The sequence below is a fragment of the Pteropus medius genome, unplaced genomic scaffold (genome assembly GCF_902729225.1).
Source record: "Pteropus medius unplaced genomic scaffold, Ma_sr-lr_union100, whole genome shotgun sequence".
NCBI lineage: Eukaryota > Metazoa > Chordata > Mammalia > Chiroptera > Pteropodidae > Pteropus > Pteropus medius.
This window is the reverse complement of record NW_024346062.1, coordinates 14,075,008-14,095,683: the sequence shown is the minus strand read 5'-3', so window position 1 is coordinate 14,095,683 and position 20,676 is coordinate 14,075,008. Positions and strand designations below refer to the sequence as shown.

The 20,676-nt window shown below is 35.6% G+C and overlaps 1 long non-coding RNA gene across 1 annotated transcript in view; it reads right to left on the bottom strand.

The window, feature by feature from the left end:
• Positions 1-16,155, bottom strand: part of LOC120612558 (uncharacterized) — an 89,009-nt gene extending 72,854 nt beyond the window's left edge. The window contains exon 1 of the long non-coding RNA XR_005655485.1: positions 16,079-16,155. This is a non-coding gene — a long non-coding RNA (uncharacterized LOC120612558). The remainder of the gene's footprint in view (positions 1-16,078) is intronic.
• Positions 16,156-20,676: the final 4,521 nt, after the last annotated feature.

Sequence of the window (20,676 nt, the reverse complement as noted above, 5' to 3'; positions counted from 1 at the left end):
GTAATTATAGCTGGAGACTTCAATACCCCTCTCCCAATAATTGGTGGAACAACTAGACAGAAAATCAGCAAGGACACAGAAAATTCAACGACACCATCAACCAACAGACTCTAATTGAAATTTATGAACTAGTCCACTCAACAACAGAAGAACACACATTTTTTAAGAGTTCATTGAACATATACAAACATAGACCACAGGCCATAAAACAAACTTCAACATATTTGAAAGAATTTAAATCATACAGAAGGTGTTCTCTAACCACAATGGAAGCAAACTGAAATCAATAACAGAAGAAAAACAGTACACAATGAGTCAAAGAGAAAGTCCCAAAACAAATAAAAAATTACATTGAACTAAATGAAAATGAAAACACAACATATAAAAATGTGTAGGACACAGCTAGCGCAATGCTAAGAGGGAAATTTATAGCACTAAATGCTTACCTTAGAAGAAAGTTCTCAAATCAATAATCTAAGCTCCCACCTCAAGAATCTAGATAAAGGAAAGAAAAATAAGCCCAAAATAAACAGAAAAGGAAATAATAAAGAACAGAAATTAATGAAATTAAAAACAGAAAAACAATAGAGAAAATAACTAAAACTAAAACCTGGTTCATTGAAAAGATTGATAAAATTGACAAACCTCTAACAAGACTGATAAAGGAAAAAAGAAGCCACAAACTACCAATACCAGAAATTAAACAAGGATATCATGACAGATACTGGATAATACAGGAATACTGTGAATAATTTTATATACATAAGTCTGACATCTTAGATAAAATGGACCAACTACTTCAAAAATACAAAGAACCACAACTAACCTAGCATGAAATTGATAATTCATGTAGTCTAATAACTATTAAGGAAATTGAATTCATAATTTAAAAGCTCCAAGAAAGAAATCTCCAGGCTCAAATGGTCTCACTAGAGAATTCTTCCAAATGCTTATGAAAGAAATGACATAAATTTTACACAATCTCTTCCAGAAAAGAGAGAGGGAGAGAACACTCTCAATTCATTTTATGAAGCTAGTATTATTACCCCGATATCAGAAAGAGAGAGTATGAGAAAACCACAGACCAATATCATTCAGGAAAATACATGTAAAAGTCCTTAAGAAAACATTAGCAAATAGAATTTTAAAAATAAAAGAAATTATATGTCATGACCAAGTACAATTTATTTCATTGGTGCAAAATTAGTTCGATTTTTTGAAAATCCATCAGTGTAAACTACCATATTAACAGACTAAAGAAAAAAACATTGTCATATCTCTTGATGAGGAAAAGTACATCAAAATTTAATACCAATCCATAATAAAAACTAGAAATAGAGAGGAACTTCTTCAATACAGTAAAGTTAACATTATACTTAATGATGAAAGACTGAATGTTTCCCCCAAAGATCAGGAACAAGGTAAATACATCTAAGTAATAGATCTAAATAAATGGAGAGACGTACCGTGCTCATGGACTGCAAGACTCAACAGAGTAAAGATGTTAATTCCCCTTATATTGATATATAGGTTTAATACAATTCTTATCAAAATCTCAGCCAGAATTTCTGTACATATAGGCAAGATTATTCTTTCTAAAATTTATGCGGAAAAGCAAAGAAGCTAGAATAGCTTTAAAACTTTTTAAGAAAAATAATGGGGGAGAAATCAGTCTACTCAATTTCAAGATTTGTTGTATAGCCACAGTAATCTGTGGTACTGCTGAGGGGAGAGACACACAGATCAATGGAACAGAATAGAAAACCTCAAAATAGACTTGCACGACTGTGCTGAACTGACTTTTGACAAAGGTGTAAAAACAATTTAATGGAAAGAGGATAGATAGCCTTATCATCATAAGGTACTGGAGCAACTGGACATCTATAGGAAAATAAGTAAGAATCTTGACCTAAACCTCACATATTATACAAATTTAACCCCAAATGGATCACAGACTTAAATGTAAAATGTAAAATTATGTTTCCTTCTGTTAAGAAAAAAAAACAGGAAAAATCTTTGAGACTGAGATCTAGGCAAAGAGTACTTACACATGACAACAAAGGCATAATCCATAAAAAGGGAAAATTGGCAAACCTGACTTTATCAAAATGAAAACTTTTGCTCTGCGAAAGATGGTAAAGAGGATGAAAAGACAAGATACAGATTGGAAGAAAATATTTGCAAATCACATATCTGACAAAGGACTATTATCTAGGATATATAAAGAACTCTTAAAACTCAACACTAAAAAAAAAACCCAAAACAGCTAATTAGAAAATAGACAAAAGACATGAAGATGTGTTTGTCCTTGTCACAGCACTTGCTGGCAGAAGACTGGAATTTAAAGACTATAAAAAAGATATGTAGATATGAACTTCACCACATACTGGAGGAGAAAATGAAAAACAAAAACAAAAACAAAAATAAAACGGGCTGGCTTTGGAATTCCTACTCGTGATGTTATTTAGAACTAAATAATCCAGAATGTATAGATGCTAAACTAATAGCCTCTGTGGGTAAAGCTGGGGTCTTCCCCATATGGTATTCCCACTGTCAGTCCCCCAAGAGATCTGAACTAGAAATGTAGAGAATCTGAGGACTGGGACTTTCACTGAGGGCTGGGACTTTCACTGAAGAGAAGAAAAACTTTTTTCTCTGGGGGCCTCTTGGGAGTATTTAAACACTCCCACTAAGCTAGAAAGCGAGAAATCTCTTTAGCTGCCCTAAGACAGAGCTGATCCTAGAGACTCTGTCCTGCATATAAGTTATTCGGTGTAGTCATTCCCAACAGCACCCCTGCCCACCATGTTTAGTGAAGTTTTGTGGGAACTTGCATCTTGGTCTCTACTGTATGTGGAATTAAGAGAGCAACTGGTTTATGCTTTGGATTGAGTAGCTAAGAATACAAAAGAGGACCCCTGCACTCCCAACATCAGGTCAGAGAGATGGTAAAACATCTTTGTGCATCAACCTCACAAGGGTCATTGACAACAGAGACGGCACATGGTGGCTTTGCAGAAAGCCCAAATGGAAGAATACAGAAGACCTCCATCCCTCACATTCTTAAGGCAGAGCCCTTGGGAACGAAGGAAAAGTTAGTGGAGCATTTGCAAGAGGGGCCAATTTCTGGTAGTCAAGCTAGTCTGTGAGACTGCAGCTCACATCGTTTGGGTATTTAAAGAAAATAAGATAACATTTTATAGTCATTGGTTGTTGAGGCTGAGGCACTTTGGTTTTGCTACGAGACAAGATCACTCTCCCCTTTTCAATAACACAATGTCTTTTCATTAGAAGCCTGAAATAGCAGGGTTTTTCTCTGCTCTTCCATTCCTTTGAAAGCCTACTCATAATTAGCTTCCCACAACTCCTCCTAGGTTTCTTCCACCATTACTCATCATCTTGGTCTATTCGTGCTATGGATTATGATTTTCAACCCCCAATGGTTTCACCAAGTTTAGTACCATTTTGTTATTTTAAGTTCATCTTGCTAATTTGGGGGGAACATGCATACTTCTTCCTTATTACTATTTTCAATGCTTCCAAGTTAGTCCGATTGTTCACAGAGGTTCTCAACCTGAGATCTGTGGCTGTGAAGGATTATGAATAAAATCCAAGCTATCCATGAGTTTGGACAGGAAAAAATTTCACATCTTTATTTTTATTAACTGCTAATGGAAACTGAACATTTTCTTTTCTTATATTATTAACGTAAGCAACAAATCACTATGAAATAAATGGAACATAGTATCTAGTTTTATTTTGAACTTGTCTTTAGTCTGTTCCTTTTTATTCTAGACAAATAGCCAAACTATGGCCTTTGAAGTTAGATTTGATCTAGCTAAAAGTAAGCTGGAGTAGGAGAGAGGCCCTGGGTGTACCAGATAGAAAAAATGTGTGTGACAGAAAGACAAGAGAGAATGCAATGTGAAACTCTGTATTAGGGGTGATATTTAAAATACGCAGCAATAGGCATGATAAAACATAGATCAATCAGAACAGATGTCACTGAAGGACCCTGACTAAGGTTCAGGTATTAAGTCTTTAGTAACTGGATTGTGGGGCATTCTAGAGGGTCCTAGAGAGGAAACGGTAACAGTGGTGAGAAGTAGGCACCTGGAGGTTTCTGAGCTGTGGCGTTTATCGATCAATAATGGATCTTTGGGGCATTTTAATGTCCACTGACTAATGGTCCTTCCAAAATATAGAAGCCACTGCTGTTTTTGTGTGGCCCGGGCATTGACTCTGAAGGCACTGCCCAAGAGTTGTTTGAAGGTGTTGACAGCCACAGTTACAATATTGGAATAAGCGTGGAGGATCATCAAAATAATGATTTTGAAGAGTGTTGCTTATCTGAACATTCAGGTTTTCTAAACTCATTAAGAACAGGCACTATGCCTTTTTCACTTTTTATTCGTAGCACCTAACACAATGTTTGGTATATAGTAGTTGCTTAATAAATATTTGTTGAATGAATGGCATGTTTGTTAAAGAAAAATAATTTCTAAGTAAAATCCCATATTTATAGCTTTTAAAAATTATTTTTATATTTTAGAACCATAAACTCTCTTCATTTTATTGGAGATAATTCTAAAAATCTTTTTGAAGAGAGAAATCCACCAATATTTATTTCTGACTCAAAATCCTTTGGATAGCTGCCCACTTCTCTCTGTAAAGTAGTCTTCCTCAAGATTCTTTTAATTATTACATGACTTAAAAAGCCACCGGTAGATGTGAATCTGTCTTTAACTCCTTGAAGTTCCTGTTATTTCTAGCCAGAAAGAATCTTCCTTTTAGCAGATAGGACTTGAGGCTTTTTGGAGGCTAGGGCTGCTATACTGTGGTTGCTGGCCAATATTTATCAGGCCATGGGTGTCGAGTGCTGTGCATTTAATACATTATTTACTTGCTCTAATAATCCTTTTTACAGTTGAGAAAACGGCATCCCAGAGGAGCCAATTAACTTCCCCACATTTACACAGCTACTAAGTGGTGACGATACTCTTTGAATCTGGGCAACTTGATTCCAGAGCTGAGCACCCTTTACCAACACAGTACACTAAGGAGCAGAAGCTTGTTTTTCTTAAGTCAATCAACAGGGTAGAAAATGAAGGATTTCCTGTACCTAAAAAGTACCTTAGGCCTCCTATTACACTGACTTTCAGAAGCTAGGTTTCAGAAGGGAGACTTTGTTGTACATTCATCTTGCAAGTGTTCACTGAATGCATATGATGTTCAGGCACCATTCTAGGTTCTGGGACAGCAGATAAGAGACCTACAATTTATTTCTGATTGGTAAACGTAGCATCTATAAATTTACTCAAGTCTTCTGGGGCTCCTTTTACTTCAAATAGGAATAAACTGAACCACTGTCTTCAGTTTGAGTTCTAGGTCCTAAGAAATCATCATCCTTGATGAATTGCAAAATAAACATAGCTCTACAGAAATGGAAATCTACTGCTTTTTTCTTTCTCAATTCCCCTAGGGTAGAATTTGGTCTCCTTTGACATCCTGTCCTTTTAAGGAGAGCAATAGAGGGAATCGGAGGGAGAGGTAATGAGTGAAGCATATAGACTATTTGGAACACAAGTATCATATAAACATTCATTAACATGGGCAGCATTTTTCTATTACTGCAGGATTGCCCTGTATAATGCTGGTATTCAGAACCAGGGCCCCAAAGGCTAATTATTTCATATATGAACTATATTTTAGGAGGTGTTTCAAGTCATACAGTGGCCTTATGTATTATCATAATTAGAACCAATAGAAACATTAACTGAACTTTGTACCTTGAATGATTAAATTGTACTTTAAATGGAGGTTAATAAGTAATGAAAGAAAAGGCTACCAAAGAACTAAACCTAGAATAATAAACTGTACTAAATGCTCCAAGCAAACTGAGAGATTTTAACAAAAAACACCTTTTCACCATAAATTATCTACTATGTGCTGAAAGGTGGTCTGCTATAAGTGAAGTCAGTGACCCCACCCCACTCCTGCCCCAATAAGATTTCAAGGTAAAAAAAAAGGATTTCTAACAACCACAAAATAATGAGTTCTTTCCATTCCCCACTACAACCCCAATTCCCTATACTAAAGGCATCCTAATGTTCACAATTATTTTTTAATGTTTTATTTTATAATGCATGGTCTTAAATCTCTTTTTTAAAACTATATATATATAGTTTTAAAAAGAAGCAAACAAACAAACAAACAAACAATACATAGATAAATCAATAATTGGAAGGTTCTACTTTTTCACCTAAAGAGTTGACCCTTGTGAAACTACAACTTCCTTTGGGAGAAATCATGTTTTAAACTGTATTTAGTCATTTTCGCTTTAGTGTAAATAAATATTTGAGGCTTTCTTAAGAATAGATTTTGCTAGAAGATAAAAAGTCAGATTTCTCACCCTTTTCTGAGAGGCAAATGTGCCAGAACTCCCGTATTCTGATTTTGGCCCAAGAACAGGACTGTTTTAACTTTAAAACAGAATACCAAAATCTTTCTCTCTCAAAAGTAAAATGTTGAGGTATATTTATCTCTCATATTGTGAAAGAAAAAATCATATTTAAATCTTAAATATAAAAGAAACTTCTTTTTCACACTCCTTTCTTATACTCGAAGGCAAATTATCGAGTTAACCATCCTGTAGTCACATAACCCATAGAAATGAAATATTAAAGAGTTTTTGTTGAAAGGATTACGGAAAACCAGTCCCTTCATTTCATGGAGTATTTCCGATATTTCTGGCTCTTCATACTTTTTTCTCTTCTTTAAGTCAAATCATCAGATAAATAATATATGATGCTCAAACTTTGCAATTTCAGGCTCAGAAATGATACGGAGGATGCAAAATGGACATTACAGCACACAACTCTTCTTTGTGGAAACTATGGCGTAATAGCCTAAAAATAGCTTCAAGTCATAAAATTCAGTGCACTGACCCCCTGGAGAGAACTGTGTCCACAGATCCCGGAACGATGTCTGTTCTCCAACACCCTCACTCCACGTCTGAGCCCTTTCACTCCATGTGGTTTTTCCCTCAGGGATCATTATTGGGTTTCATAATGATTAGTTTGTGTATGAAAAAGGAAAGTTCAAGACTATAATTTCCTACATACTTAAAAAAAACACATAAAGGAAATTCAGTAGCGAGACAAGTAATCTCCTGGAGCCTGCTGTGACCAAGAGTATACCTGTGAAAAGGACAAGCTGATAAATGAATGTCTCAGCACATAAGGGGACAAACCACAAAGAGGAAAGCTTTGTGTCCTTCTAGCTTAGGGAGCTCTGCTCTTCTGGTCTTCCCTTCAGACACAAGGAGAGCAACCACAGAGAAGCAGATAGCAGCGGTTAAACCAAATGAGTTTGGGACCACCCAAGTCAGAAATTCAGTGACAAGAAGAGGGGAAATACTTCTTTTAATTTTGGGAAACACATACTTAAAGAGATACTTTTCAGTAAAGGCCTAAGTGAAAGGTAAGCCTAGAGTTAAAAAGTAGATTGAGCATAGAGAGCCTAGAAGGGGAGTTTAGACCACAGTCAAGAGGCAGGAAGGTGGAGCACATATCTATTGAATGGTTCTTCAGCTTCAAACCTGCAAGATCTTTTCTCTACAGATTCCCAAATCATCTCACTGCGAAAGCAGCAGAGCCTAGAAAAGAGAAAAACTTGGCCTTAAATCCTAGGTTGGCACCTCACTTTCTATGGGACCTTGAGCCACTTACTTAGGAGCTCTGTGCCTCAGTTTCCTCATCTGTGAAGAGGGATAACAACAGGAGAATCAGTCTAAGAAAAATCTGCAACAGAGCTCGGCACATAGCAATGGATCAATAAACGTTAGATATTATATTTTTTTCAATAGCCATGTCAATATATTACTTTTCTTCAAAAAAAAGTGTTGAAAATATGTTCTACCCCCTCCAGCTCTACTTAAAATTTCATGAAAAGGAAAGGTAACTTCTTCACTTACTCTTTCCTTTGGTGGAAGAAATTGAGTTTTCTATATTTTTTATGTGTATTCATCTCTGTATTCCTGTGCAAACAAAAAGTAAATCCCTCAAAACAGTAGCAAATTATAACAATATCTGTATGTCTTTTAGAAGACAGATGAGTAGGGGAAAATTTAGGAGCCTGTGTTCCTATGAGGACAGAAAGTTAAGTGATAGAAACTGGAAAAGAGAAGTCTGTGGGAAGAAAAAGGGAATGGCAGACACAACTGAAGGTTGGTCTCTGAATTTTAACTGGGATGGATGCCACTTTGCCTGATAAACACCAAGTTGTCTTGCCCAATCATCTAACTTAGTGATTATCAACTGAAGGAGGTAGTAAGCTAAGGACAAGAAACAATGCAACTGATAGTGTTGGACATGTGAACATTAAGGCCGAAAAATACAAGTTCAAGAATCATGTTGTAAGAGTCATATGTGTGAGCTTCTTGATTGAGAATATCTGTTGAATGAGGCATACATATGATTTTCACATACATTCCCTCAGTCAAAAGCTAAAGCAAAAGCAGCCTTCTAGCTGGTCTTCCTCTTGCCACTCTGACCTGACTGTGGTCCACTCTCTATATAGACTCTGAGTTATCTTTGTAAAATACAGAGGTGTATCACCCCCTGGTTAGAACCTATTATACTTAGAACAAATTCAGATTCCTAACATAACCTGTAAAATGCTGCATTCTCTGGTCCTTGACTTCCTTCTGACCCCCTCCGTACCCACAAGTTTTTGTTACACTGTTAACGGTAATTGTAACCGGCCTCTCAACTCCCCAGCTTATTCCTGCTTCAGGGCCTTTGCACTGGCTGTTCCCTCCTCCTGGAGCTCTCTTCTCACAGCTGCTCACAGTGGTCGAGTCTTCCCCTAATATCACCTCCTCTTCCAAAATACCCTATCTTTAAAAAAGGCCCCTCAACAATTCTCTGTTCCATTTAATTTTCTTTACAGCACTTGCCCACTAGCTGAAAGTCTTATGTATTTTCTAAAAGTTTATTATCTCTCTCTCCTTATTAGAACATAGCCTCATGAGAGCAGGGATCTTGTTTACCCAATACCTAGAATTGTGCCTGGCATAAAGTTGGTTTTTGCCGAATATGTAAATGAATAATATGCGACCAGAGCTTAGATACTAAAATAAGCAAAGGAAAATGTGTTCTTGATAATATGTTTCTAAGAGATTGAATGGCTCAAAAGATATTAGGAAAATTTTTGTCAGTGGTTAGATCTTCAAGAAACTACAAGCAACGATTTATATATTCAATCGATTAATGGTTTATATCTAGTTTCTTTTGCCTGTAATTCAGAGTCTAGCCTCCTATCAACAGTTGAAAGCCTTTTAGATAATCTATACAAAGGAGCTTCGGATAGAAACTCAAGAGAGAGAAGTCAAGATCAGAACTGCAGACTCTAAAAACTAATAAGGACCTTTGAGCCACTCTGCTATTCTGCCCTGATAATTCTATCAATGGGACAGTCACTCAAACTATAACAGAATAAACTATTTATATGAAAATAAATTATTTCAAAATAACAAAGACCCAACAAAACTTCTCTTTCATAGGAGTAAACATATTAAACTAATACGCTCTTTGAGATTGGACAGAATGAGTCACCGATCTTGTAAATAAAAGATTTTGGCACAAACATGTAATCTGTTTGGCAATTTCACATATTCATATTTCATAATTAGGTCCATGACTCCTTTTCCTCATGTGAATCTAATTCCTCTTTCAGACTCAAAGCAAAAGCAAACCATGTTTTAAAAACAGGTCAATGTTTTCAGTTCGTGTTGATGATCAGATAACTGGTTGTTTCAGAAATAACTTTTAAGTAACCAATAGTAAAATGTGATAGTAAGTAGATACTCAAATATTGATGCTATAACAAAATGTTATCTCTTTACTAATTTTATAGAATCTTTCATTACAGACACTTCAAGACACTGGAGTTCACTTGTCTAATTGTTTTCCAAGGTTGCAAGCAACTTAATTTAGAATCCCCTGGGGGACTTATTAAACATGCAGATTTCCAAGCCCCATTCATAGAGATTTTGTTTCTGTAGATCTAAGCCTAGGTCCAGGAGTCTGTATTTCCTTAAAAGGCTTCCGAGGTGCTACCGAGGCCTGCCAGGCTTAGAAAATAGTGACTTTAGTCCAATCTCCAGCTCAGTCTGAAACTCTATCCACTTTCCCAACAAATTGTTACTCAGATGTGTTTTGAGCTCTTCTAGAGGAGGCAATCTCCATGTAGTTTCTTAACCTTTATTGGAAACGTCTGATTGTCAGAAAGCTTTTGTTTACATTGAACTGAAATGAGTCTGCCAGGGACTTCCTTGTATAACAAGAACTATTATACGTGAAAGCCCTTCGTAAATTTTAATACAGCTTTCAGGTTCTCACAAGTTTTCTTCTACAGCTAAACAGCCAGTTTCAACAATTATTCACAGATCCTTTATCATCAAAGTTATCCCTGAACCCTATCACATCATCCATATTTCTTTTCAGAGCCTTCCCCTCCACCGCTGTCAGAACTAGGGTCTTTAAACCAGCTTATGAGCCACTTGACCCTGCATAATATGAAGTGGCACATTGCTAGAGGCCATATGGAACTGTACATATCCTTATACTGTTGGTTCTCAAATGCTGACATGTTAAATGATGACGTTGTCACTAGTCCATGGTGAAATGAGAAAAATGGCTAAGTTCATTCAATCTAAAAGATTGTACTTTCTTCCTATATTATATCCTGCCCAGGACCTATTTAAATTTAATTTCTTTTTTTGTTTGTTTGTTTTGTTTTAATAAAACTAAAAGGAACATAGTTTGGTTGGCTTGTTTGTTATACTAGGAAGTCAGCTATCATATGTTGATGAGGCCTGTTTCTTTAAGAGTTGTATTGGTCCATGAAGACCAAAATCTGGGAACCACTGCCTTAGCCTTGCCTCCCTTGTCGATATATAAATGTTCTCTAATCTAATTTTTGACTCTCGAGTACCTACCACATCACAAGATACAGTGGCTCACAAATAATTAGAATCATTAGGTCATTAGAATCAACTGAGTTTTATGAAAAAACAAATTCTCAGGTCCCACCATCAGAAATTATGATTCAGTAGGTCTGAAGTGAGGTTCAGTATCTGCACTTTTTTTTAAGTTCTCCAGATGATCCTGATAATTATCCAGGATTAGAAAGCACTTTCACAATGTGCATTTATTTAGTGTGTCTCTTCTACGCATCTATAACTTAATATCACCATTGAACAAGGCTGATTAGGAGAGCAGCCGTCTGGTAAAGTGTCTTAGAGCATCCAGGCAGATCATTATATATAAACATTATCCTGTTCCCTCCCTGTGTATGAACACAAATGCAATCACTACCCTTTCATCTTCTTCTAGCTTTTCTCTTATTAGGCCAGGTGTCCTTTGCTTTACATTTAGATACATTTTCTCTACCCGCCCAACTCCACCTTGGGTTTTATCAATATTCCTTTTAAAGCATAGTGCCAAAATTGGACATAATAATGCATAATAATCCCCCTATTAATATGGATGCCAAACCTCTATTGATATGCCTTCGGATCACCTTCACTTTTATAAAGGCGCCGGCACACAGATTTTTATTTGAGGCTTAGACCAATCCATATTATCTGGTTTCACCTAAATTCCAACAAGGAGTTCTCCATCCAGTACAACCGATGTTTAAAAATACAACTTCAGGTTACCATTTATTCAAAATTACAAAACTTAAAGTTATAAATTTTATCACATTTGTTACATCATCTTTTCAACAAACTATATAATTTTCGATTCTAACATATTAAATCTCTTTTCTAGAGAGTACCTTATATAATGGGTCCTATGTCATATTAACTTGAGAAATATAATATCTATGTGTCATTCAAGTAATTGGTAATATATTCTTTCACAGTGATGGCAGAAAACACATTATTTCTTAGAGGTTCTGCTTAGAAGTGACTAATGTCACTCTTCACATTCCACTGGCCACAGCAAGACATATGGCCAAGCCTGACAGTAATGGAGTGGGAAATACAATCTTCCTGTACAAAAGGCCCCATTGAAAGGTGCCTGAAGAAAAAGGTAGCAAATATTTTAAACACATAATATAATCTATCACATCCCTCATTTTGAAAACTGAGGTTATGGGTATCTTTCTCTATTCTTTTGAATTATTTTCCTTGTTCTCCAAAATATCTTAAATATGTACTATAGTCAAATCAATGAGATTGTTTATTGCCTAAAATGTGTTTTATCTGGGTCTGGGGATTTGAATTCATCTAAAATATTTAAGTTGTTGTTAAATTTCTCTTATTGTGGACGTCAATGACCTCTTAATGCAATGATCTTTCAATGTTACCAGTTTAAAGATCATTCTTCTCGGTATAGACAGAAGAAAAGCCGAAGTGCAGTGTTTTCTTTTAACATGATACTATCATTCTCAAGCAATGGACCTATAATTTTCATCTATCTATTTTTCTGAAAATAGCTCTAAAAATTGCTGCTGCTGTCTCTAGTGGTTTTTGCGAGCCTCAGCTAATCCTTGGCTTTAGCTCTCTTGAAATTCTTGTCCCATTTCTTTGTATTCTCCTTAGTTATATGGGCTCCCACCCACAATTTATACAGCTATCTTTCAGCCTTATCAGTTTATATTGCAAATATGCCAGGTTCTCTACCTGCCTCTCATTTTCTTCCCAATGAGAGCATTTTCGTATAGTCAGAATTTCATAATTCAGCCCTCCTAATCACCATGAAATTATATTCATTTTTTAAAATCTCTTCTTGAAAAAGTATTCATTTTTTAAAGAAAATATTTCATTGGCTATTATTTGATACTCCACTTTTATTATATGATTTATTTTTTTAATGGCATAATTACGAGAGGCAATATAGCATAAAGGTTGTGTTCAATCTCTGAAGATAAACTTGAATCTTGGCTTTTCACTCATGAGTTATGTGACCTTGGGCAAGTTACTTAACCTTTCTGTGTCTCAGTTTCCTCATCTGTAAAATAGAAACAATTATAGTACTTTCCTTATATAGTTATTATAAGGACTGAATGAGTTAATATATATAAAATACTTGGAACAGTGCCTATGCAACCCTATATGCCTGTTATTATTGGGTCATCTAGTACATATGCAACCCTATGTGCCTGTTATTATTGGGTCATCTAGTTGAAGTGCCTCAGGCATGGTTTCTGCTTCTACTGAGACACAGAAGTTACAATTTTTTACAATCTTATATATGGTATTATTCTCTAGAATAATTCCCTTCAGACCTTACTAAAAGACTCATCAAACTGGGAACTAGCACCCACAGCAAGAATATTGGAAAAGAGTTCCAGGTCAGAATGATGTGCTCACAGCTCAGGTTGTCCCACTTTCTTCCTGAGACCATGAAAAAGACAATAAAGAAATTCCAAAGGGAATGAAGCTTTAACAGAAAAGAGAACAAGAGAGATAAATCAACAAATTCCTAGGAACAGAAAGCAGACAGAATCCTTTGGATAAGTAAAATGGAGAACAGGAGGCAGCGGGACAGAATGGCAGAAAGGGGCCTCAATAAAGGGCAGAGCCTAATTTCCAATGGGACTTTGGAGATGCTCACAGTTCAGAGTGCGCAAGTATAGTGGGGACAGTAGAAATCGTTGAAAGTCCTTCAATAAAATAGCCGCACTAAGTTGCCCTACATACACACACGTGTAACACACCCCAGGATCTCCATATGCAGAATAAAACACAACCTAGTGTTCGCTGCTACTAGATAAAAACAGCACAGGTATCTAAAGGAGTTGAGCAAGCTGCCTGAAGTCCAGGCTGCTAGTGTGAGCTCTGTTTTCTCAGTCCCTCACTCATTCACCCTTGTGCAAATTATGCAGATAATAAGCCCTGCCTACATGCAAAAAGCCTTCATTTCAGAGACAAAGCATCCTGGGAAAAGCAACTGACCAATACAGCAGCCAAGGAAACCTGGAATAATTGACCTAAACATTTAGCCTAAAATAGGAACTGATAAGCAAGGACTACTAGACAAATGAGGAAGACTAACAACATTAAAGTAAAAGATCAAGATAAAGTCAAAGCCATACACTCAGGAGATATAAATGGAAATGAAAGAAACAGAAGAAATCTTTTTTTTTTTTAATTCTAATTAGAGTCCTTATGCATTTTTAAATGATATTGTAACAAAAACAAGAATAAGAATCTATAAAAATGGGATAGGTCACAGTAATCAGCTCTTAAAATTTTTTTAAATGCAAAACTCAAAGATTCATAAAAGAGCAGTAAAAAGTTTTAAAATGTATCAGAACATAGAGTAGGAAATAAAAAGATGAAACAGATGAGAGAAGATACAGTCACAAAGCATCAATCCACAAAGTTCAACCAACTGGGATTCCAGAAAGAGAACAAAGAGAACAGAAGAACATAATTTAAAAGAAATTATTTAAAATAAAAGAAGAAAATGTAGAAAGACACAAGCCATCACATTGAAAAGCCATTGAATATTATCGCCATATTACATAATATTATGTAATTTACTATTAATTAGTAATAAAATATACTATTATTACAGATATGGAAAAAGTTACAACAGAAAACCTAAAATTAATAATATAATACCAAACATTGGGAGAAAGAATGGAAGAAAAGTTGAATAGTGCTTCAATAAGTCAGATCTACAACATTCAGAGCAGAAAATCATCAATAATAAAGTTGATTAATTGAGAAATAGCAATACAAACATATTACTCTATTTATACAAGAAACCATTTAAAAAGTTAAAAGTAATTTTAACTGAGAAGAATGAGATTCACAAAAAGGTCTGAGAGCAGTATATTTTCCTACTAAATCTTTCTATGCTAGATGGATTTTTAAATTTAGTGTCTCATTCTCTATTCTGGCTAGCACTTTTTTGTACAACATAAAAGGTTAGGCCTATAAAGACGTAAGTAATGAATCAAGTAATGAGTCATGTGATGAAATGGTATGACCCATGGCCAGGCTCTATGAAAGAATGTAGACAGTGCAGGTGGGAGAGTGGATCACTGACTGAGCTAACCAAAACTGACTATTATCCCTTGGGTAACAACAAAGGCATTTGGAGTTTCTTCCCAGAGCACCAGGTAAGAATCTGTTTTCAGCTTTACTAAGCTGTCAACATTCCCAAACCTTAGCAGAGATGAGACTCTTCATTGGATGCCATTCTGCCACTATCAAGAGTACTTTTTAGTACTTCTATTGAGCTCTAACCTTGTGGTGGAATTAAAAATATAAAACACAAAGCTTTTGTGGTTGTTCTTAAAATCAATGTCAGCTACTGAGTTGAATTTCATATTTATTTCAACAAAAATGACAAGTGGCTACTTTGTGCAAGGCACCATGGAAAATACACAGATAAACAAGAAAGGTTCATTTTGCTTATCTCAGGGAGCTTAGGAATCACTGAGCAAGAGAGAGTTATACACAGCTAATTTTAATACAAGACTGAATGTAAGTGAACTGGAGCATAAAGAAGGAAGAGAGTGCTTCCAGCTTAGAAAGGGATCAGGAGAGACTAAGTGAGGCGATGTCAGGAGTGAGCTGGGACACTAGGCTTTGAGTCAACAGGATGCCTGCAGGCGAGTGCTGTGATGCAACTGTGATTTGGGATGTAATCTGAGAGTGATATTATCTGAGCTATACCTGCCCTGGCAAAGGACAATGTAGGTATCTCTAGTCTGGGGTGGCTCTGAATTTTTGTAATAAATGCTACATTCATTCCAAATGCCTTGGAAAATATGAATCGGTAAAGTATAAATCTAACAGATTACAGAAGTCTATGTTGTGATATAAGCAAATCAGAATTCATAACTCGACCTGAATCCAAAATTCTGGGTTTATATTTTTAGTAGCATATCTCAACATATGTTCACATCCACTTGTCTACATTTTACCCTCAAATCCAGAATAGTAAAGAAACAGATGATGCTAAAATTGGAAAGGACCTTGACTATTATTCAATATAATCTTATTTTACAGATGAAGAAACTAGGCCAAGATAGGTTAACTATGACTTACCAAGGTTGCACAATCACAAGGAGCAAAGCGTGGACTTGAATCAAGTTTTCAAATGCAGATCCAGAAGCTCTTTCTTCTGAATATTATGCCGAAAGGAAAATGAGAGGAGAGAAAAAATCAAAGATAATAAAAAAATAAAAAGTAATGCTTAACCAAGTTATTGGAAATAGATCTAGAATTACTAGTGTTTCTGATATAAATTCCAAATAGTTTTTGAAATCTATTTTTCTTGAGAATTTTTCTACTTGGAGAAAATGTATACATATTAGTTACCAAAATACAAAATATTCTTTTCAAACTATTTTAATTAATTTTGAAATTATGTAAATTAATAATTACCAGAGATAAATCATTTTGTTCTGTTAAAGTAGTCAGGGAAATGGCAACTAGCGAATCATCTGCTTATACATAATTTTTGTTTCATCAAAGCAAAAATAGAAAAATTTAAAAATAGTAGCTTGCTTTTACTTATATATCTAGAGACATCATACTTTTTAAATAGATCGTATTAGGGCAGAGACTGCTGTGTTGCTTATGACTATCAGCATCTATCATTAACACTTGGCTTATAGAATATATTCAATAAATGTTAGTTGAATAAATAAATGAATTAATACTATATTATACTGAAGTTTTCTATCAGTCACTGAGGAAGTTAGAGATGGATACTAAATATAATGGGCATTTTTTTTAGATCATGAGGACTATTAAATGTTATGCATATAAATAAGAAGTTAACGCAGCTTATCTTCCTCATCCGTTTTACAGAAATGAGAAAAATGTTGTGTTTCGAAAATTGGTGTTACTGAGGTCCTCCAGTTGTTTAAAAAACAACAAATGAAATGGCCTCTTCTAATCTTCCTTGGTATGTTTACACAACAAAAAAAGCAACATTATAATAACCTCTAACTTGTCTATTTTAACATCTGCTTATTTATACAACTAACTAAATGCAATACTACAAGTTTGACCACTTTTTTCTATTATTTGTTATAAAGTCACTTAAAGTATTAAATTATATTTTCCTTTATTCCCTTAATGAAGAAATAACCAAACCCCAAATATTGGGAAAAATAAAATAAAATATCAAAAATATTAAATCAATAAAATCAAATATTGAGGAAAAAAATAAAATCACAGGAGCAATAAGTTACGTTCTTCCTAAATTGGTTTCTACCACTGAGTTACTTGTGCTGCTCCATCCGTCTGCACCACACTTTTATCTTTCTGAGAAACAAAGACCTGAGTCAGTTATGTGATAGAGGAAAAAAATGGGAAAAAAATGGCAAACAGTGGTTTGCAAGTCTTGCTATCCTCCTTGGGAGCTTAACTGTGGCTCTTCCAGACCATTTGATGCCCTGTGTCCCAAGTCCACTACAGAAGGTGACAGGAACCCCAAAAAGAAGGCAAAGGACAAAGGCAGGCCTTGATGTACAACATCTAGAAACTCACCAGAATTTTCCAGGAAGGAAAATTTTTGCACTGACTCCAGAGGGAGAAAAATTCTAATATATAAATTTTGTATTTTTCTAACAAAATTCAATCAGAGACTAAAAGTAATCTGGAAATTTGGGGCCCAAGTGAAAATTTTAAGAGATTCTATCAGAGAATGAATAAAATAACAGCTTGGTCACTTTGCAAATGTAAGCATGTTTTCTGTTGTGAATATTCCCAAAGACACCCATGCATTCTTATCTGATGGCAAGAAGAGAAAACAGTTACAACAAGGGTGTAAAAAAAAGAAAAGAAAAGCAGAGAATTCAGTAATAACTTTGGATATAGACATACATTAGCATATAAAACAATTAAATAAATGAATCATTTTATTTGGCACCTTGGTTCTAGAAGCAGTTTGGACTTTTCCAGAACTCTGGAGGATGGACAGCTGAATCTTCCAGCAAGGTCAGATAAGGAGATAAGAGTCGAGTTGTGAAGGGCCGGCCAGCTCATATTTTTAAAGATAGACTTTTGATATTACCTTCCAAGGATGCTCGGCATACTCCTATAGATATACAATAGTCACAAAAGACATTTATCTCATAACTTTAAACTTATAGTCTACTTTGAATATTCATTCATACACACACTTACACACATATGTAGTACATATAATACCTTGCAAATAACAAAATTAAATTGCATTGTAGTTTTTTGTTTCAAAGAAGCTAATTTGTTTAATGTAAGTGTATAGGACTTTTACTTTGTATAATCCTGTTTGGACACTTCATTTTAACTATACCTAGAGCCTCAAGCAAAGCAGCAGGAAGCCTTTCCAAACCTGGAGAGAAGCTGGTCACAGATCATAACAAATGTGTTATAATTCTGAACATGGCTCATGACACAGAACTCTGTATCTCAACCTTTTATTCTCTAGCTGCTCTAAACCACTTGTAGTTCTCTAAACACAGCAAGCTCTCTCGTGCTCCTGCACGTTATTCTTTCTACTTCAAATACCCTTCTCTCCTTCGCCTTACTTCTCCCTCAAGAGTTAGTCAGTTCAACTCCACCTTCTCTGTGTGACTTCTCCGATTACTCCCTGCATTCATTTACCTGCAACTTTGCCAGGCAATATGCTAGATGCTGAGTTAGCAAAATGAAAATGTTGCACCAAGGTCAAAGAGGTACCTGGGAGGCATTTTGTGATGAGGGCCAGGAAGAGGGTCAGGGGAAGGTTTCCTGGAAGAGGTAATACCTGAATCAAAATTTGAAAGACAAGTAGGAATAGCCAAGAGAAGAAAGAAGAAGGGACGGCATTCAAGATAGAAACTATGATGAAGCAAGGGTGGGAAGAAATGCTGACTGAGAGATAAATATACCATTTAAAGGATTTTAGATTTTATTTTTTTCTTGAAGGCAATGGGGATCCTTTTAAGCAGAAGAATGAAATGATAAATGTATCTTTTAGAAAGTATAGAGATCAGATTGGAGTGAACGAGATTGGGGCAGTTAGACTTGTTTGTAAAGATGACATGGATACTTAGTATGGAAATGAAAAATATGGAAGAGAATTTGAGAGAGATGAATTAGAAGTGAAAAGACTTAATGATAGATTGGCTGTGGTGCACAAGAGACTGCAAGAAGTCAAGAGTGAACTGCAGGTTTCTCTGTCTTCTTGCTGGATGGACAGTGGGACTTACACTGAGATCAGGAATACAGGAAGAGAAGCAAGAGGTGATTGGCTGCGTTTTGAATCTATTGAATAGGAAAGGCCTATGGAACATACATGTCGAAAGGTAAGTGCTCATTCCTCTGTGTGCCCATTACCCAGGTGTGTTACTTCATGTTACCATGCTGGGATTGTCTGGCTTCCACCTCTGACTTTCCTCAGAGGAGGGACTATCCAATCTAAAAACCTCCCCTTACAGGTACCCTCAACCAGAACCATTCCCATGTCCTGACAGACAAGACCCTCCCATTTTTCCTCTCTCTCATTAGAACAGTGCTAACTCTAAAGAAATATCCTGCAAGGGCTAAAGTCTACCACCTCTTCTAGAGAAAGCAAAAATATGGATTGAAGAAAGAAAGGCTATATTTCCTCCATTTTAATAATTTCCATTTTCAAAGAGACTACTGTTTCAGAAGAAATGAGTACTTTCTAAGATAAAGAGTCAATAACAATCTTGTTTAAGATTCCAATATATTATCAGAAAACATGTAGAATTAAGAATTAAAAATAAATTTGCCTTTAAGATGAGCTGGAAGACTTCTTTCCTGCCAAGAACAAAGTTCAAGAGCTCAGAAGGCCTATGTTTTCCCAGAAATGGTAGATAATAGTGCTAATGATGGGCAAAGGCATTAAATCATAAAGGGTCATCCCCCTACAATTTTGGTACTATTAAGGTGAGTTTAGTAATGGACTGAAATAAGAGAAGAAATATCAAGACCGAGCTTAGGTTTTGGATATTGGATCAATGATTTCATTCTTTGGAAGAATGTTTTCAGTTCCTGCTTCTATTTCCAGGCATGTATACTTGGAGATGAATGCTTCTTATATTTGAATTATATTTTAGTAATCTTGGTTGTATTGGTATACACAAATATAAATGCACTTTTAGAGCATTTTTCATCATATATATTTTAGTTCAAATGAGCATTTCTAATGAAGAATATAGTTCTTCTTTTAATATTTTTAGTTATTCCAAATTAGAGGAGGATTTCTGAAGGTTATTATGAATCAACATGGCAATTACCAGCAGCAGAATGTCTGCAAATGAACCATAGCAAGTGGCAGACCCAGAGGCAGGTCAGCTTGCCAAAGAGAAATTGATGTTGCTCTCTGCATTCATTGACTTGTCTGGTTTTCATATGACAAATAAATGAGTCATTTCTCCTTTTTCTAAGGGACTTTACATGATAAGGACTGGAAATTCCACAAAGAAAAGCCATCCCCAGTTTTATAAGGGTGAGCTGATGAGATGCCACAGTGATTTATTTCAAAGGAGCTGATTATTTTCAAACAACTGCTGAGAGACCTTGCTGTTCCCTGAACTTAGGAGGCTAGTTCTAGTACATGCACAAACTCGGCTTGCCATATGAGCAAAAGTGAGATCATACGGGTTGATGCTGGCAGAGTCTCTGAGAGTGCAGTAATTCATGCT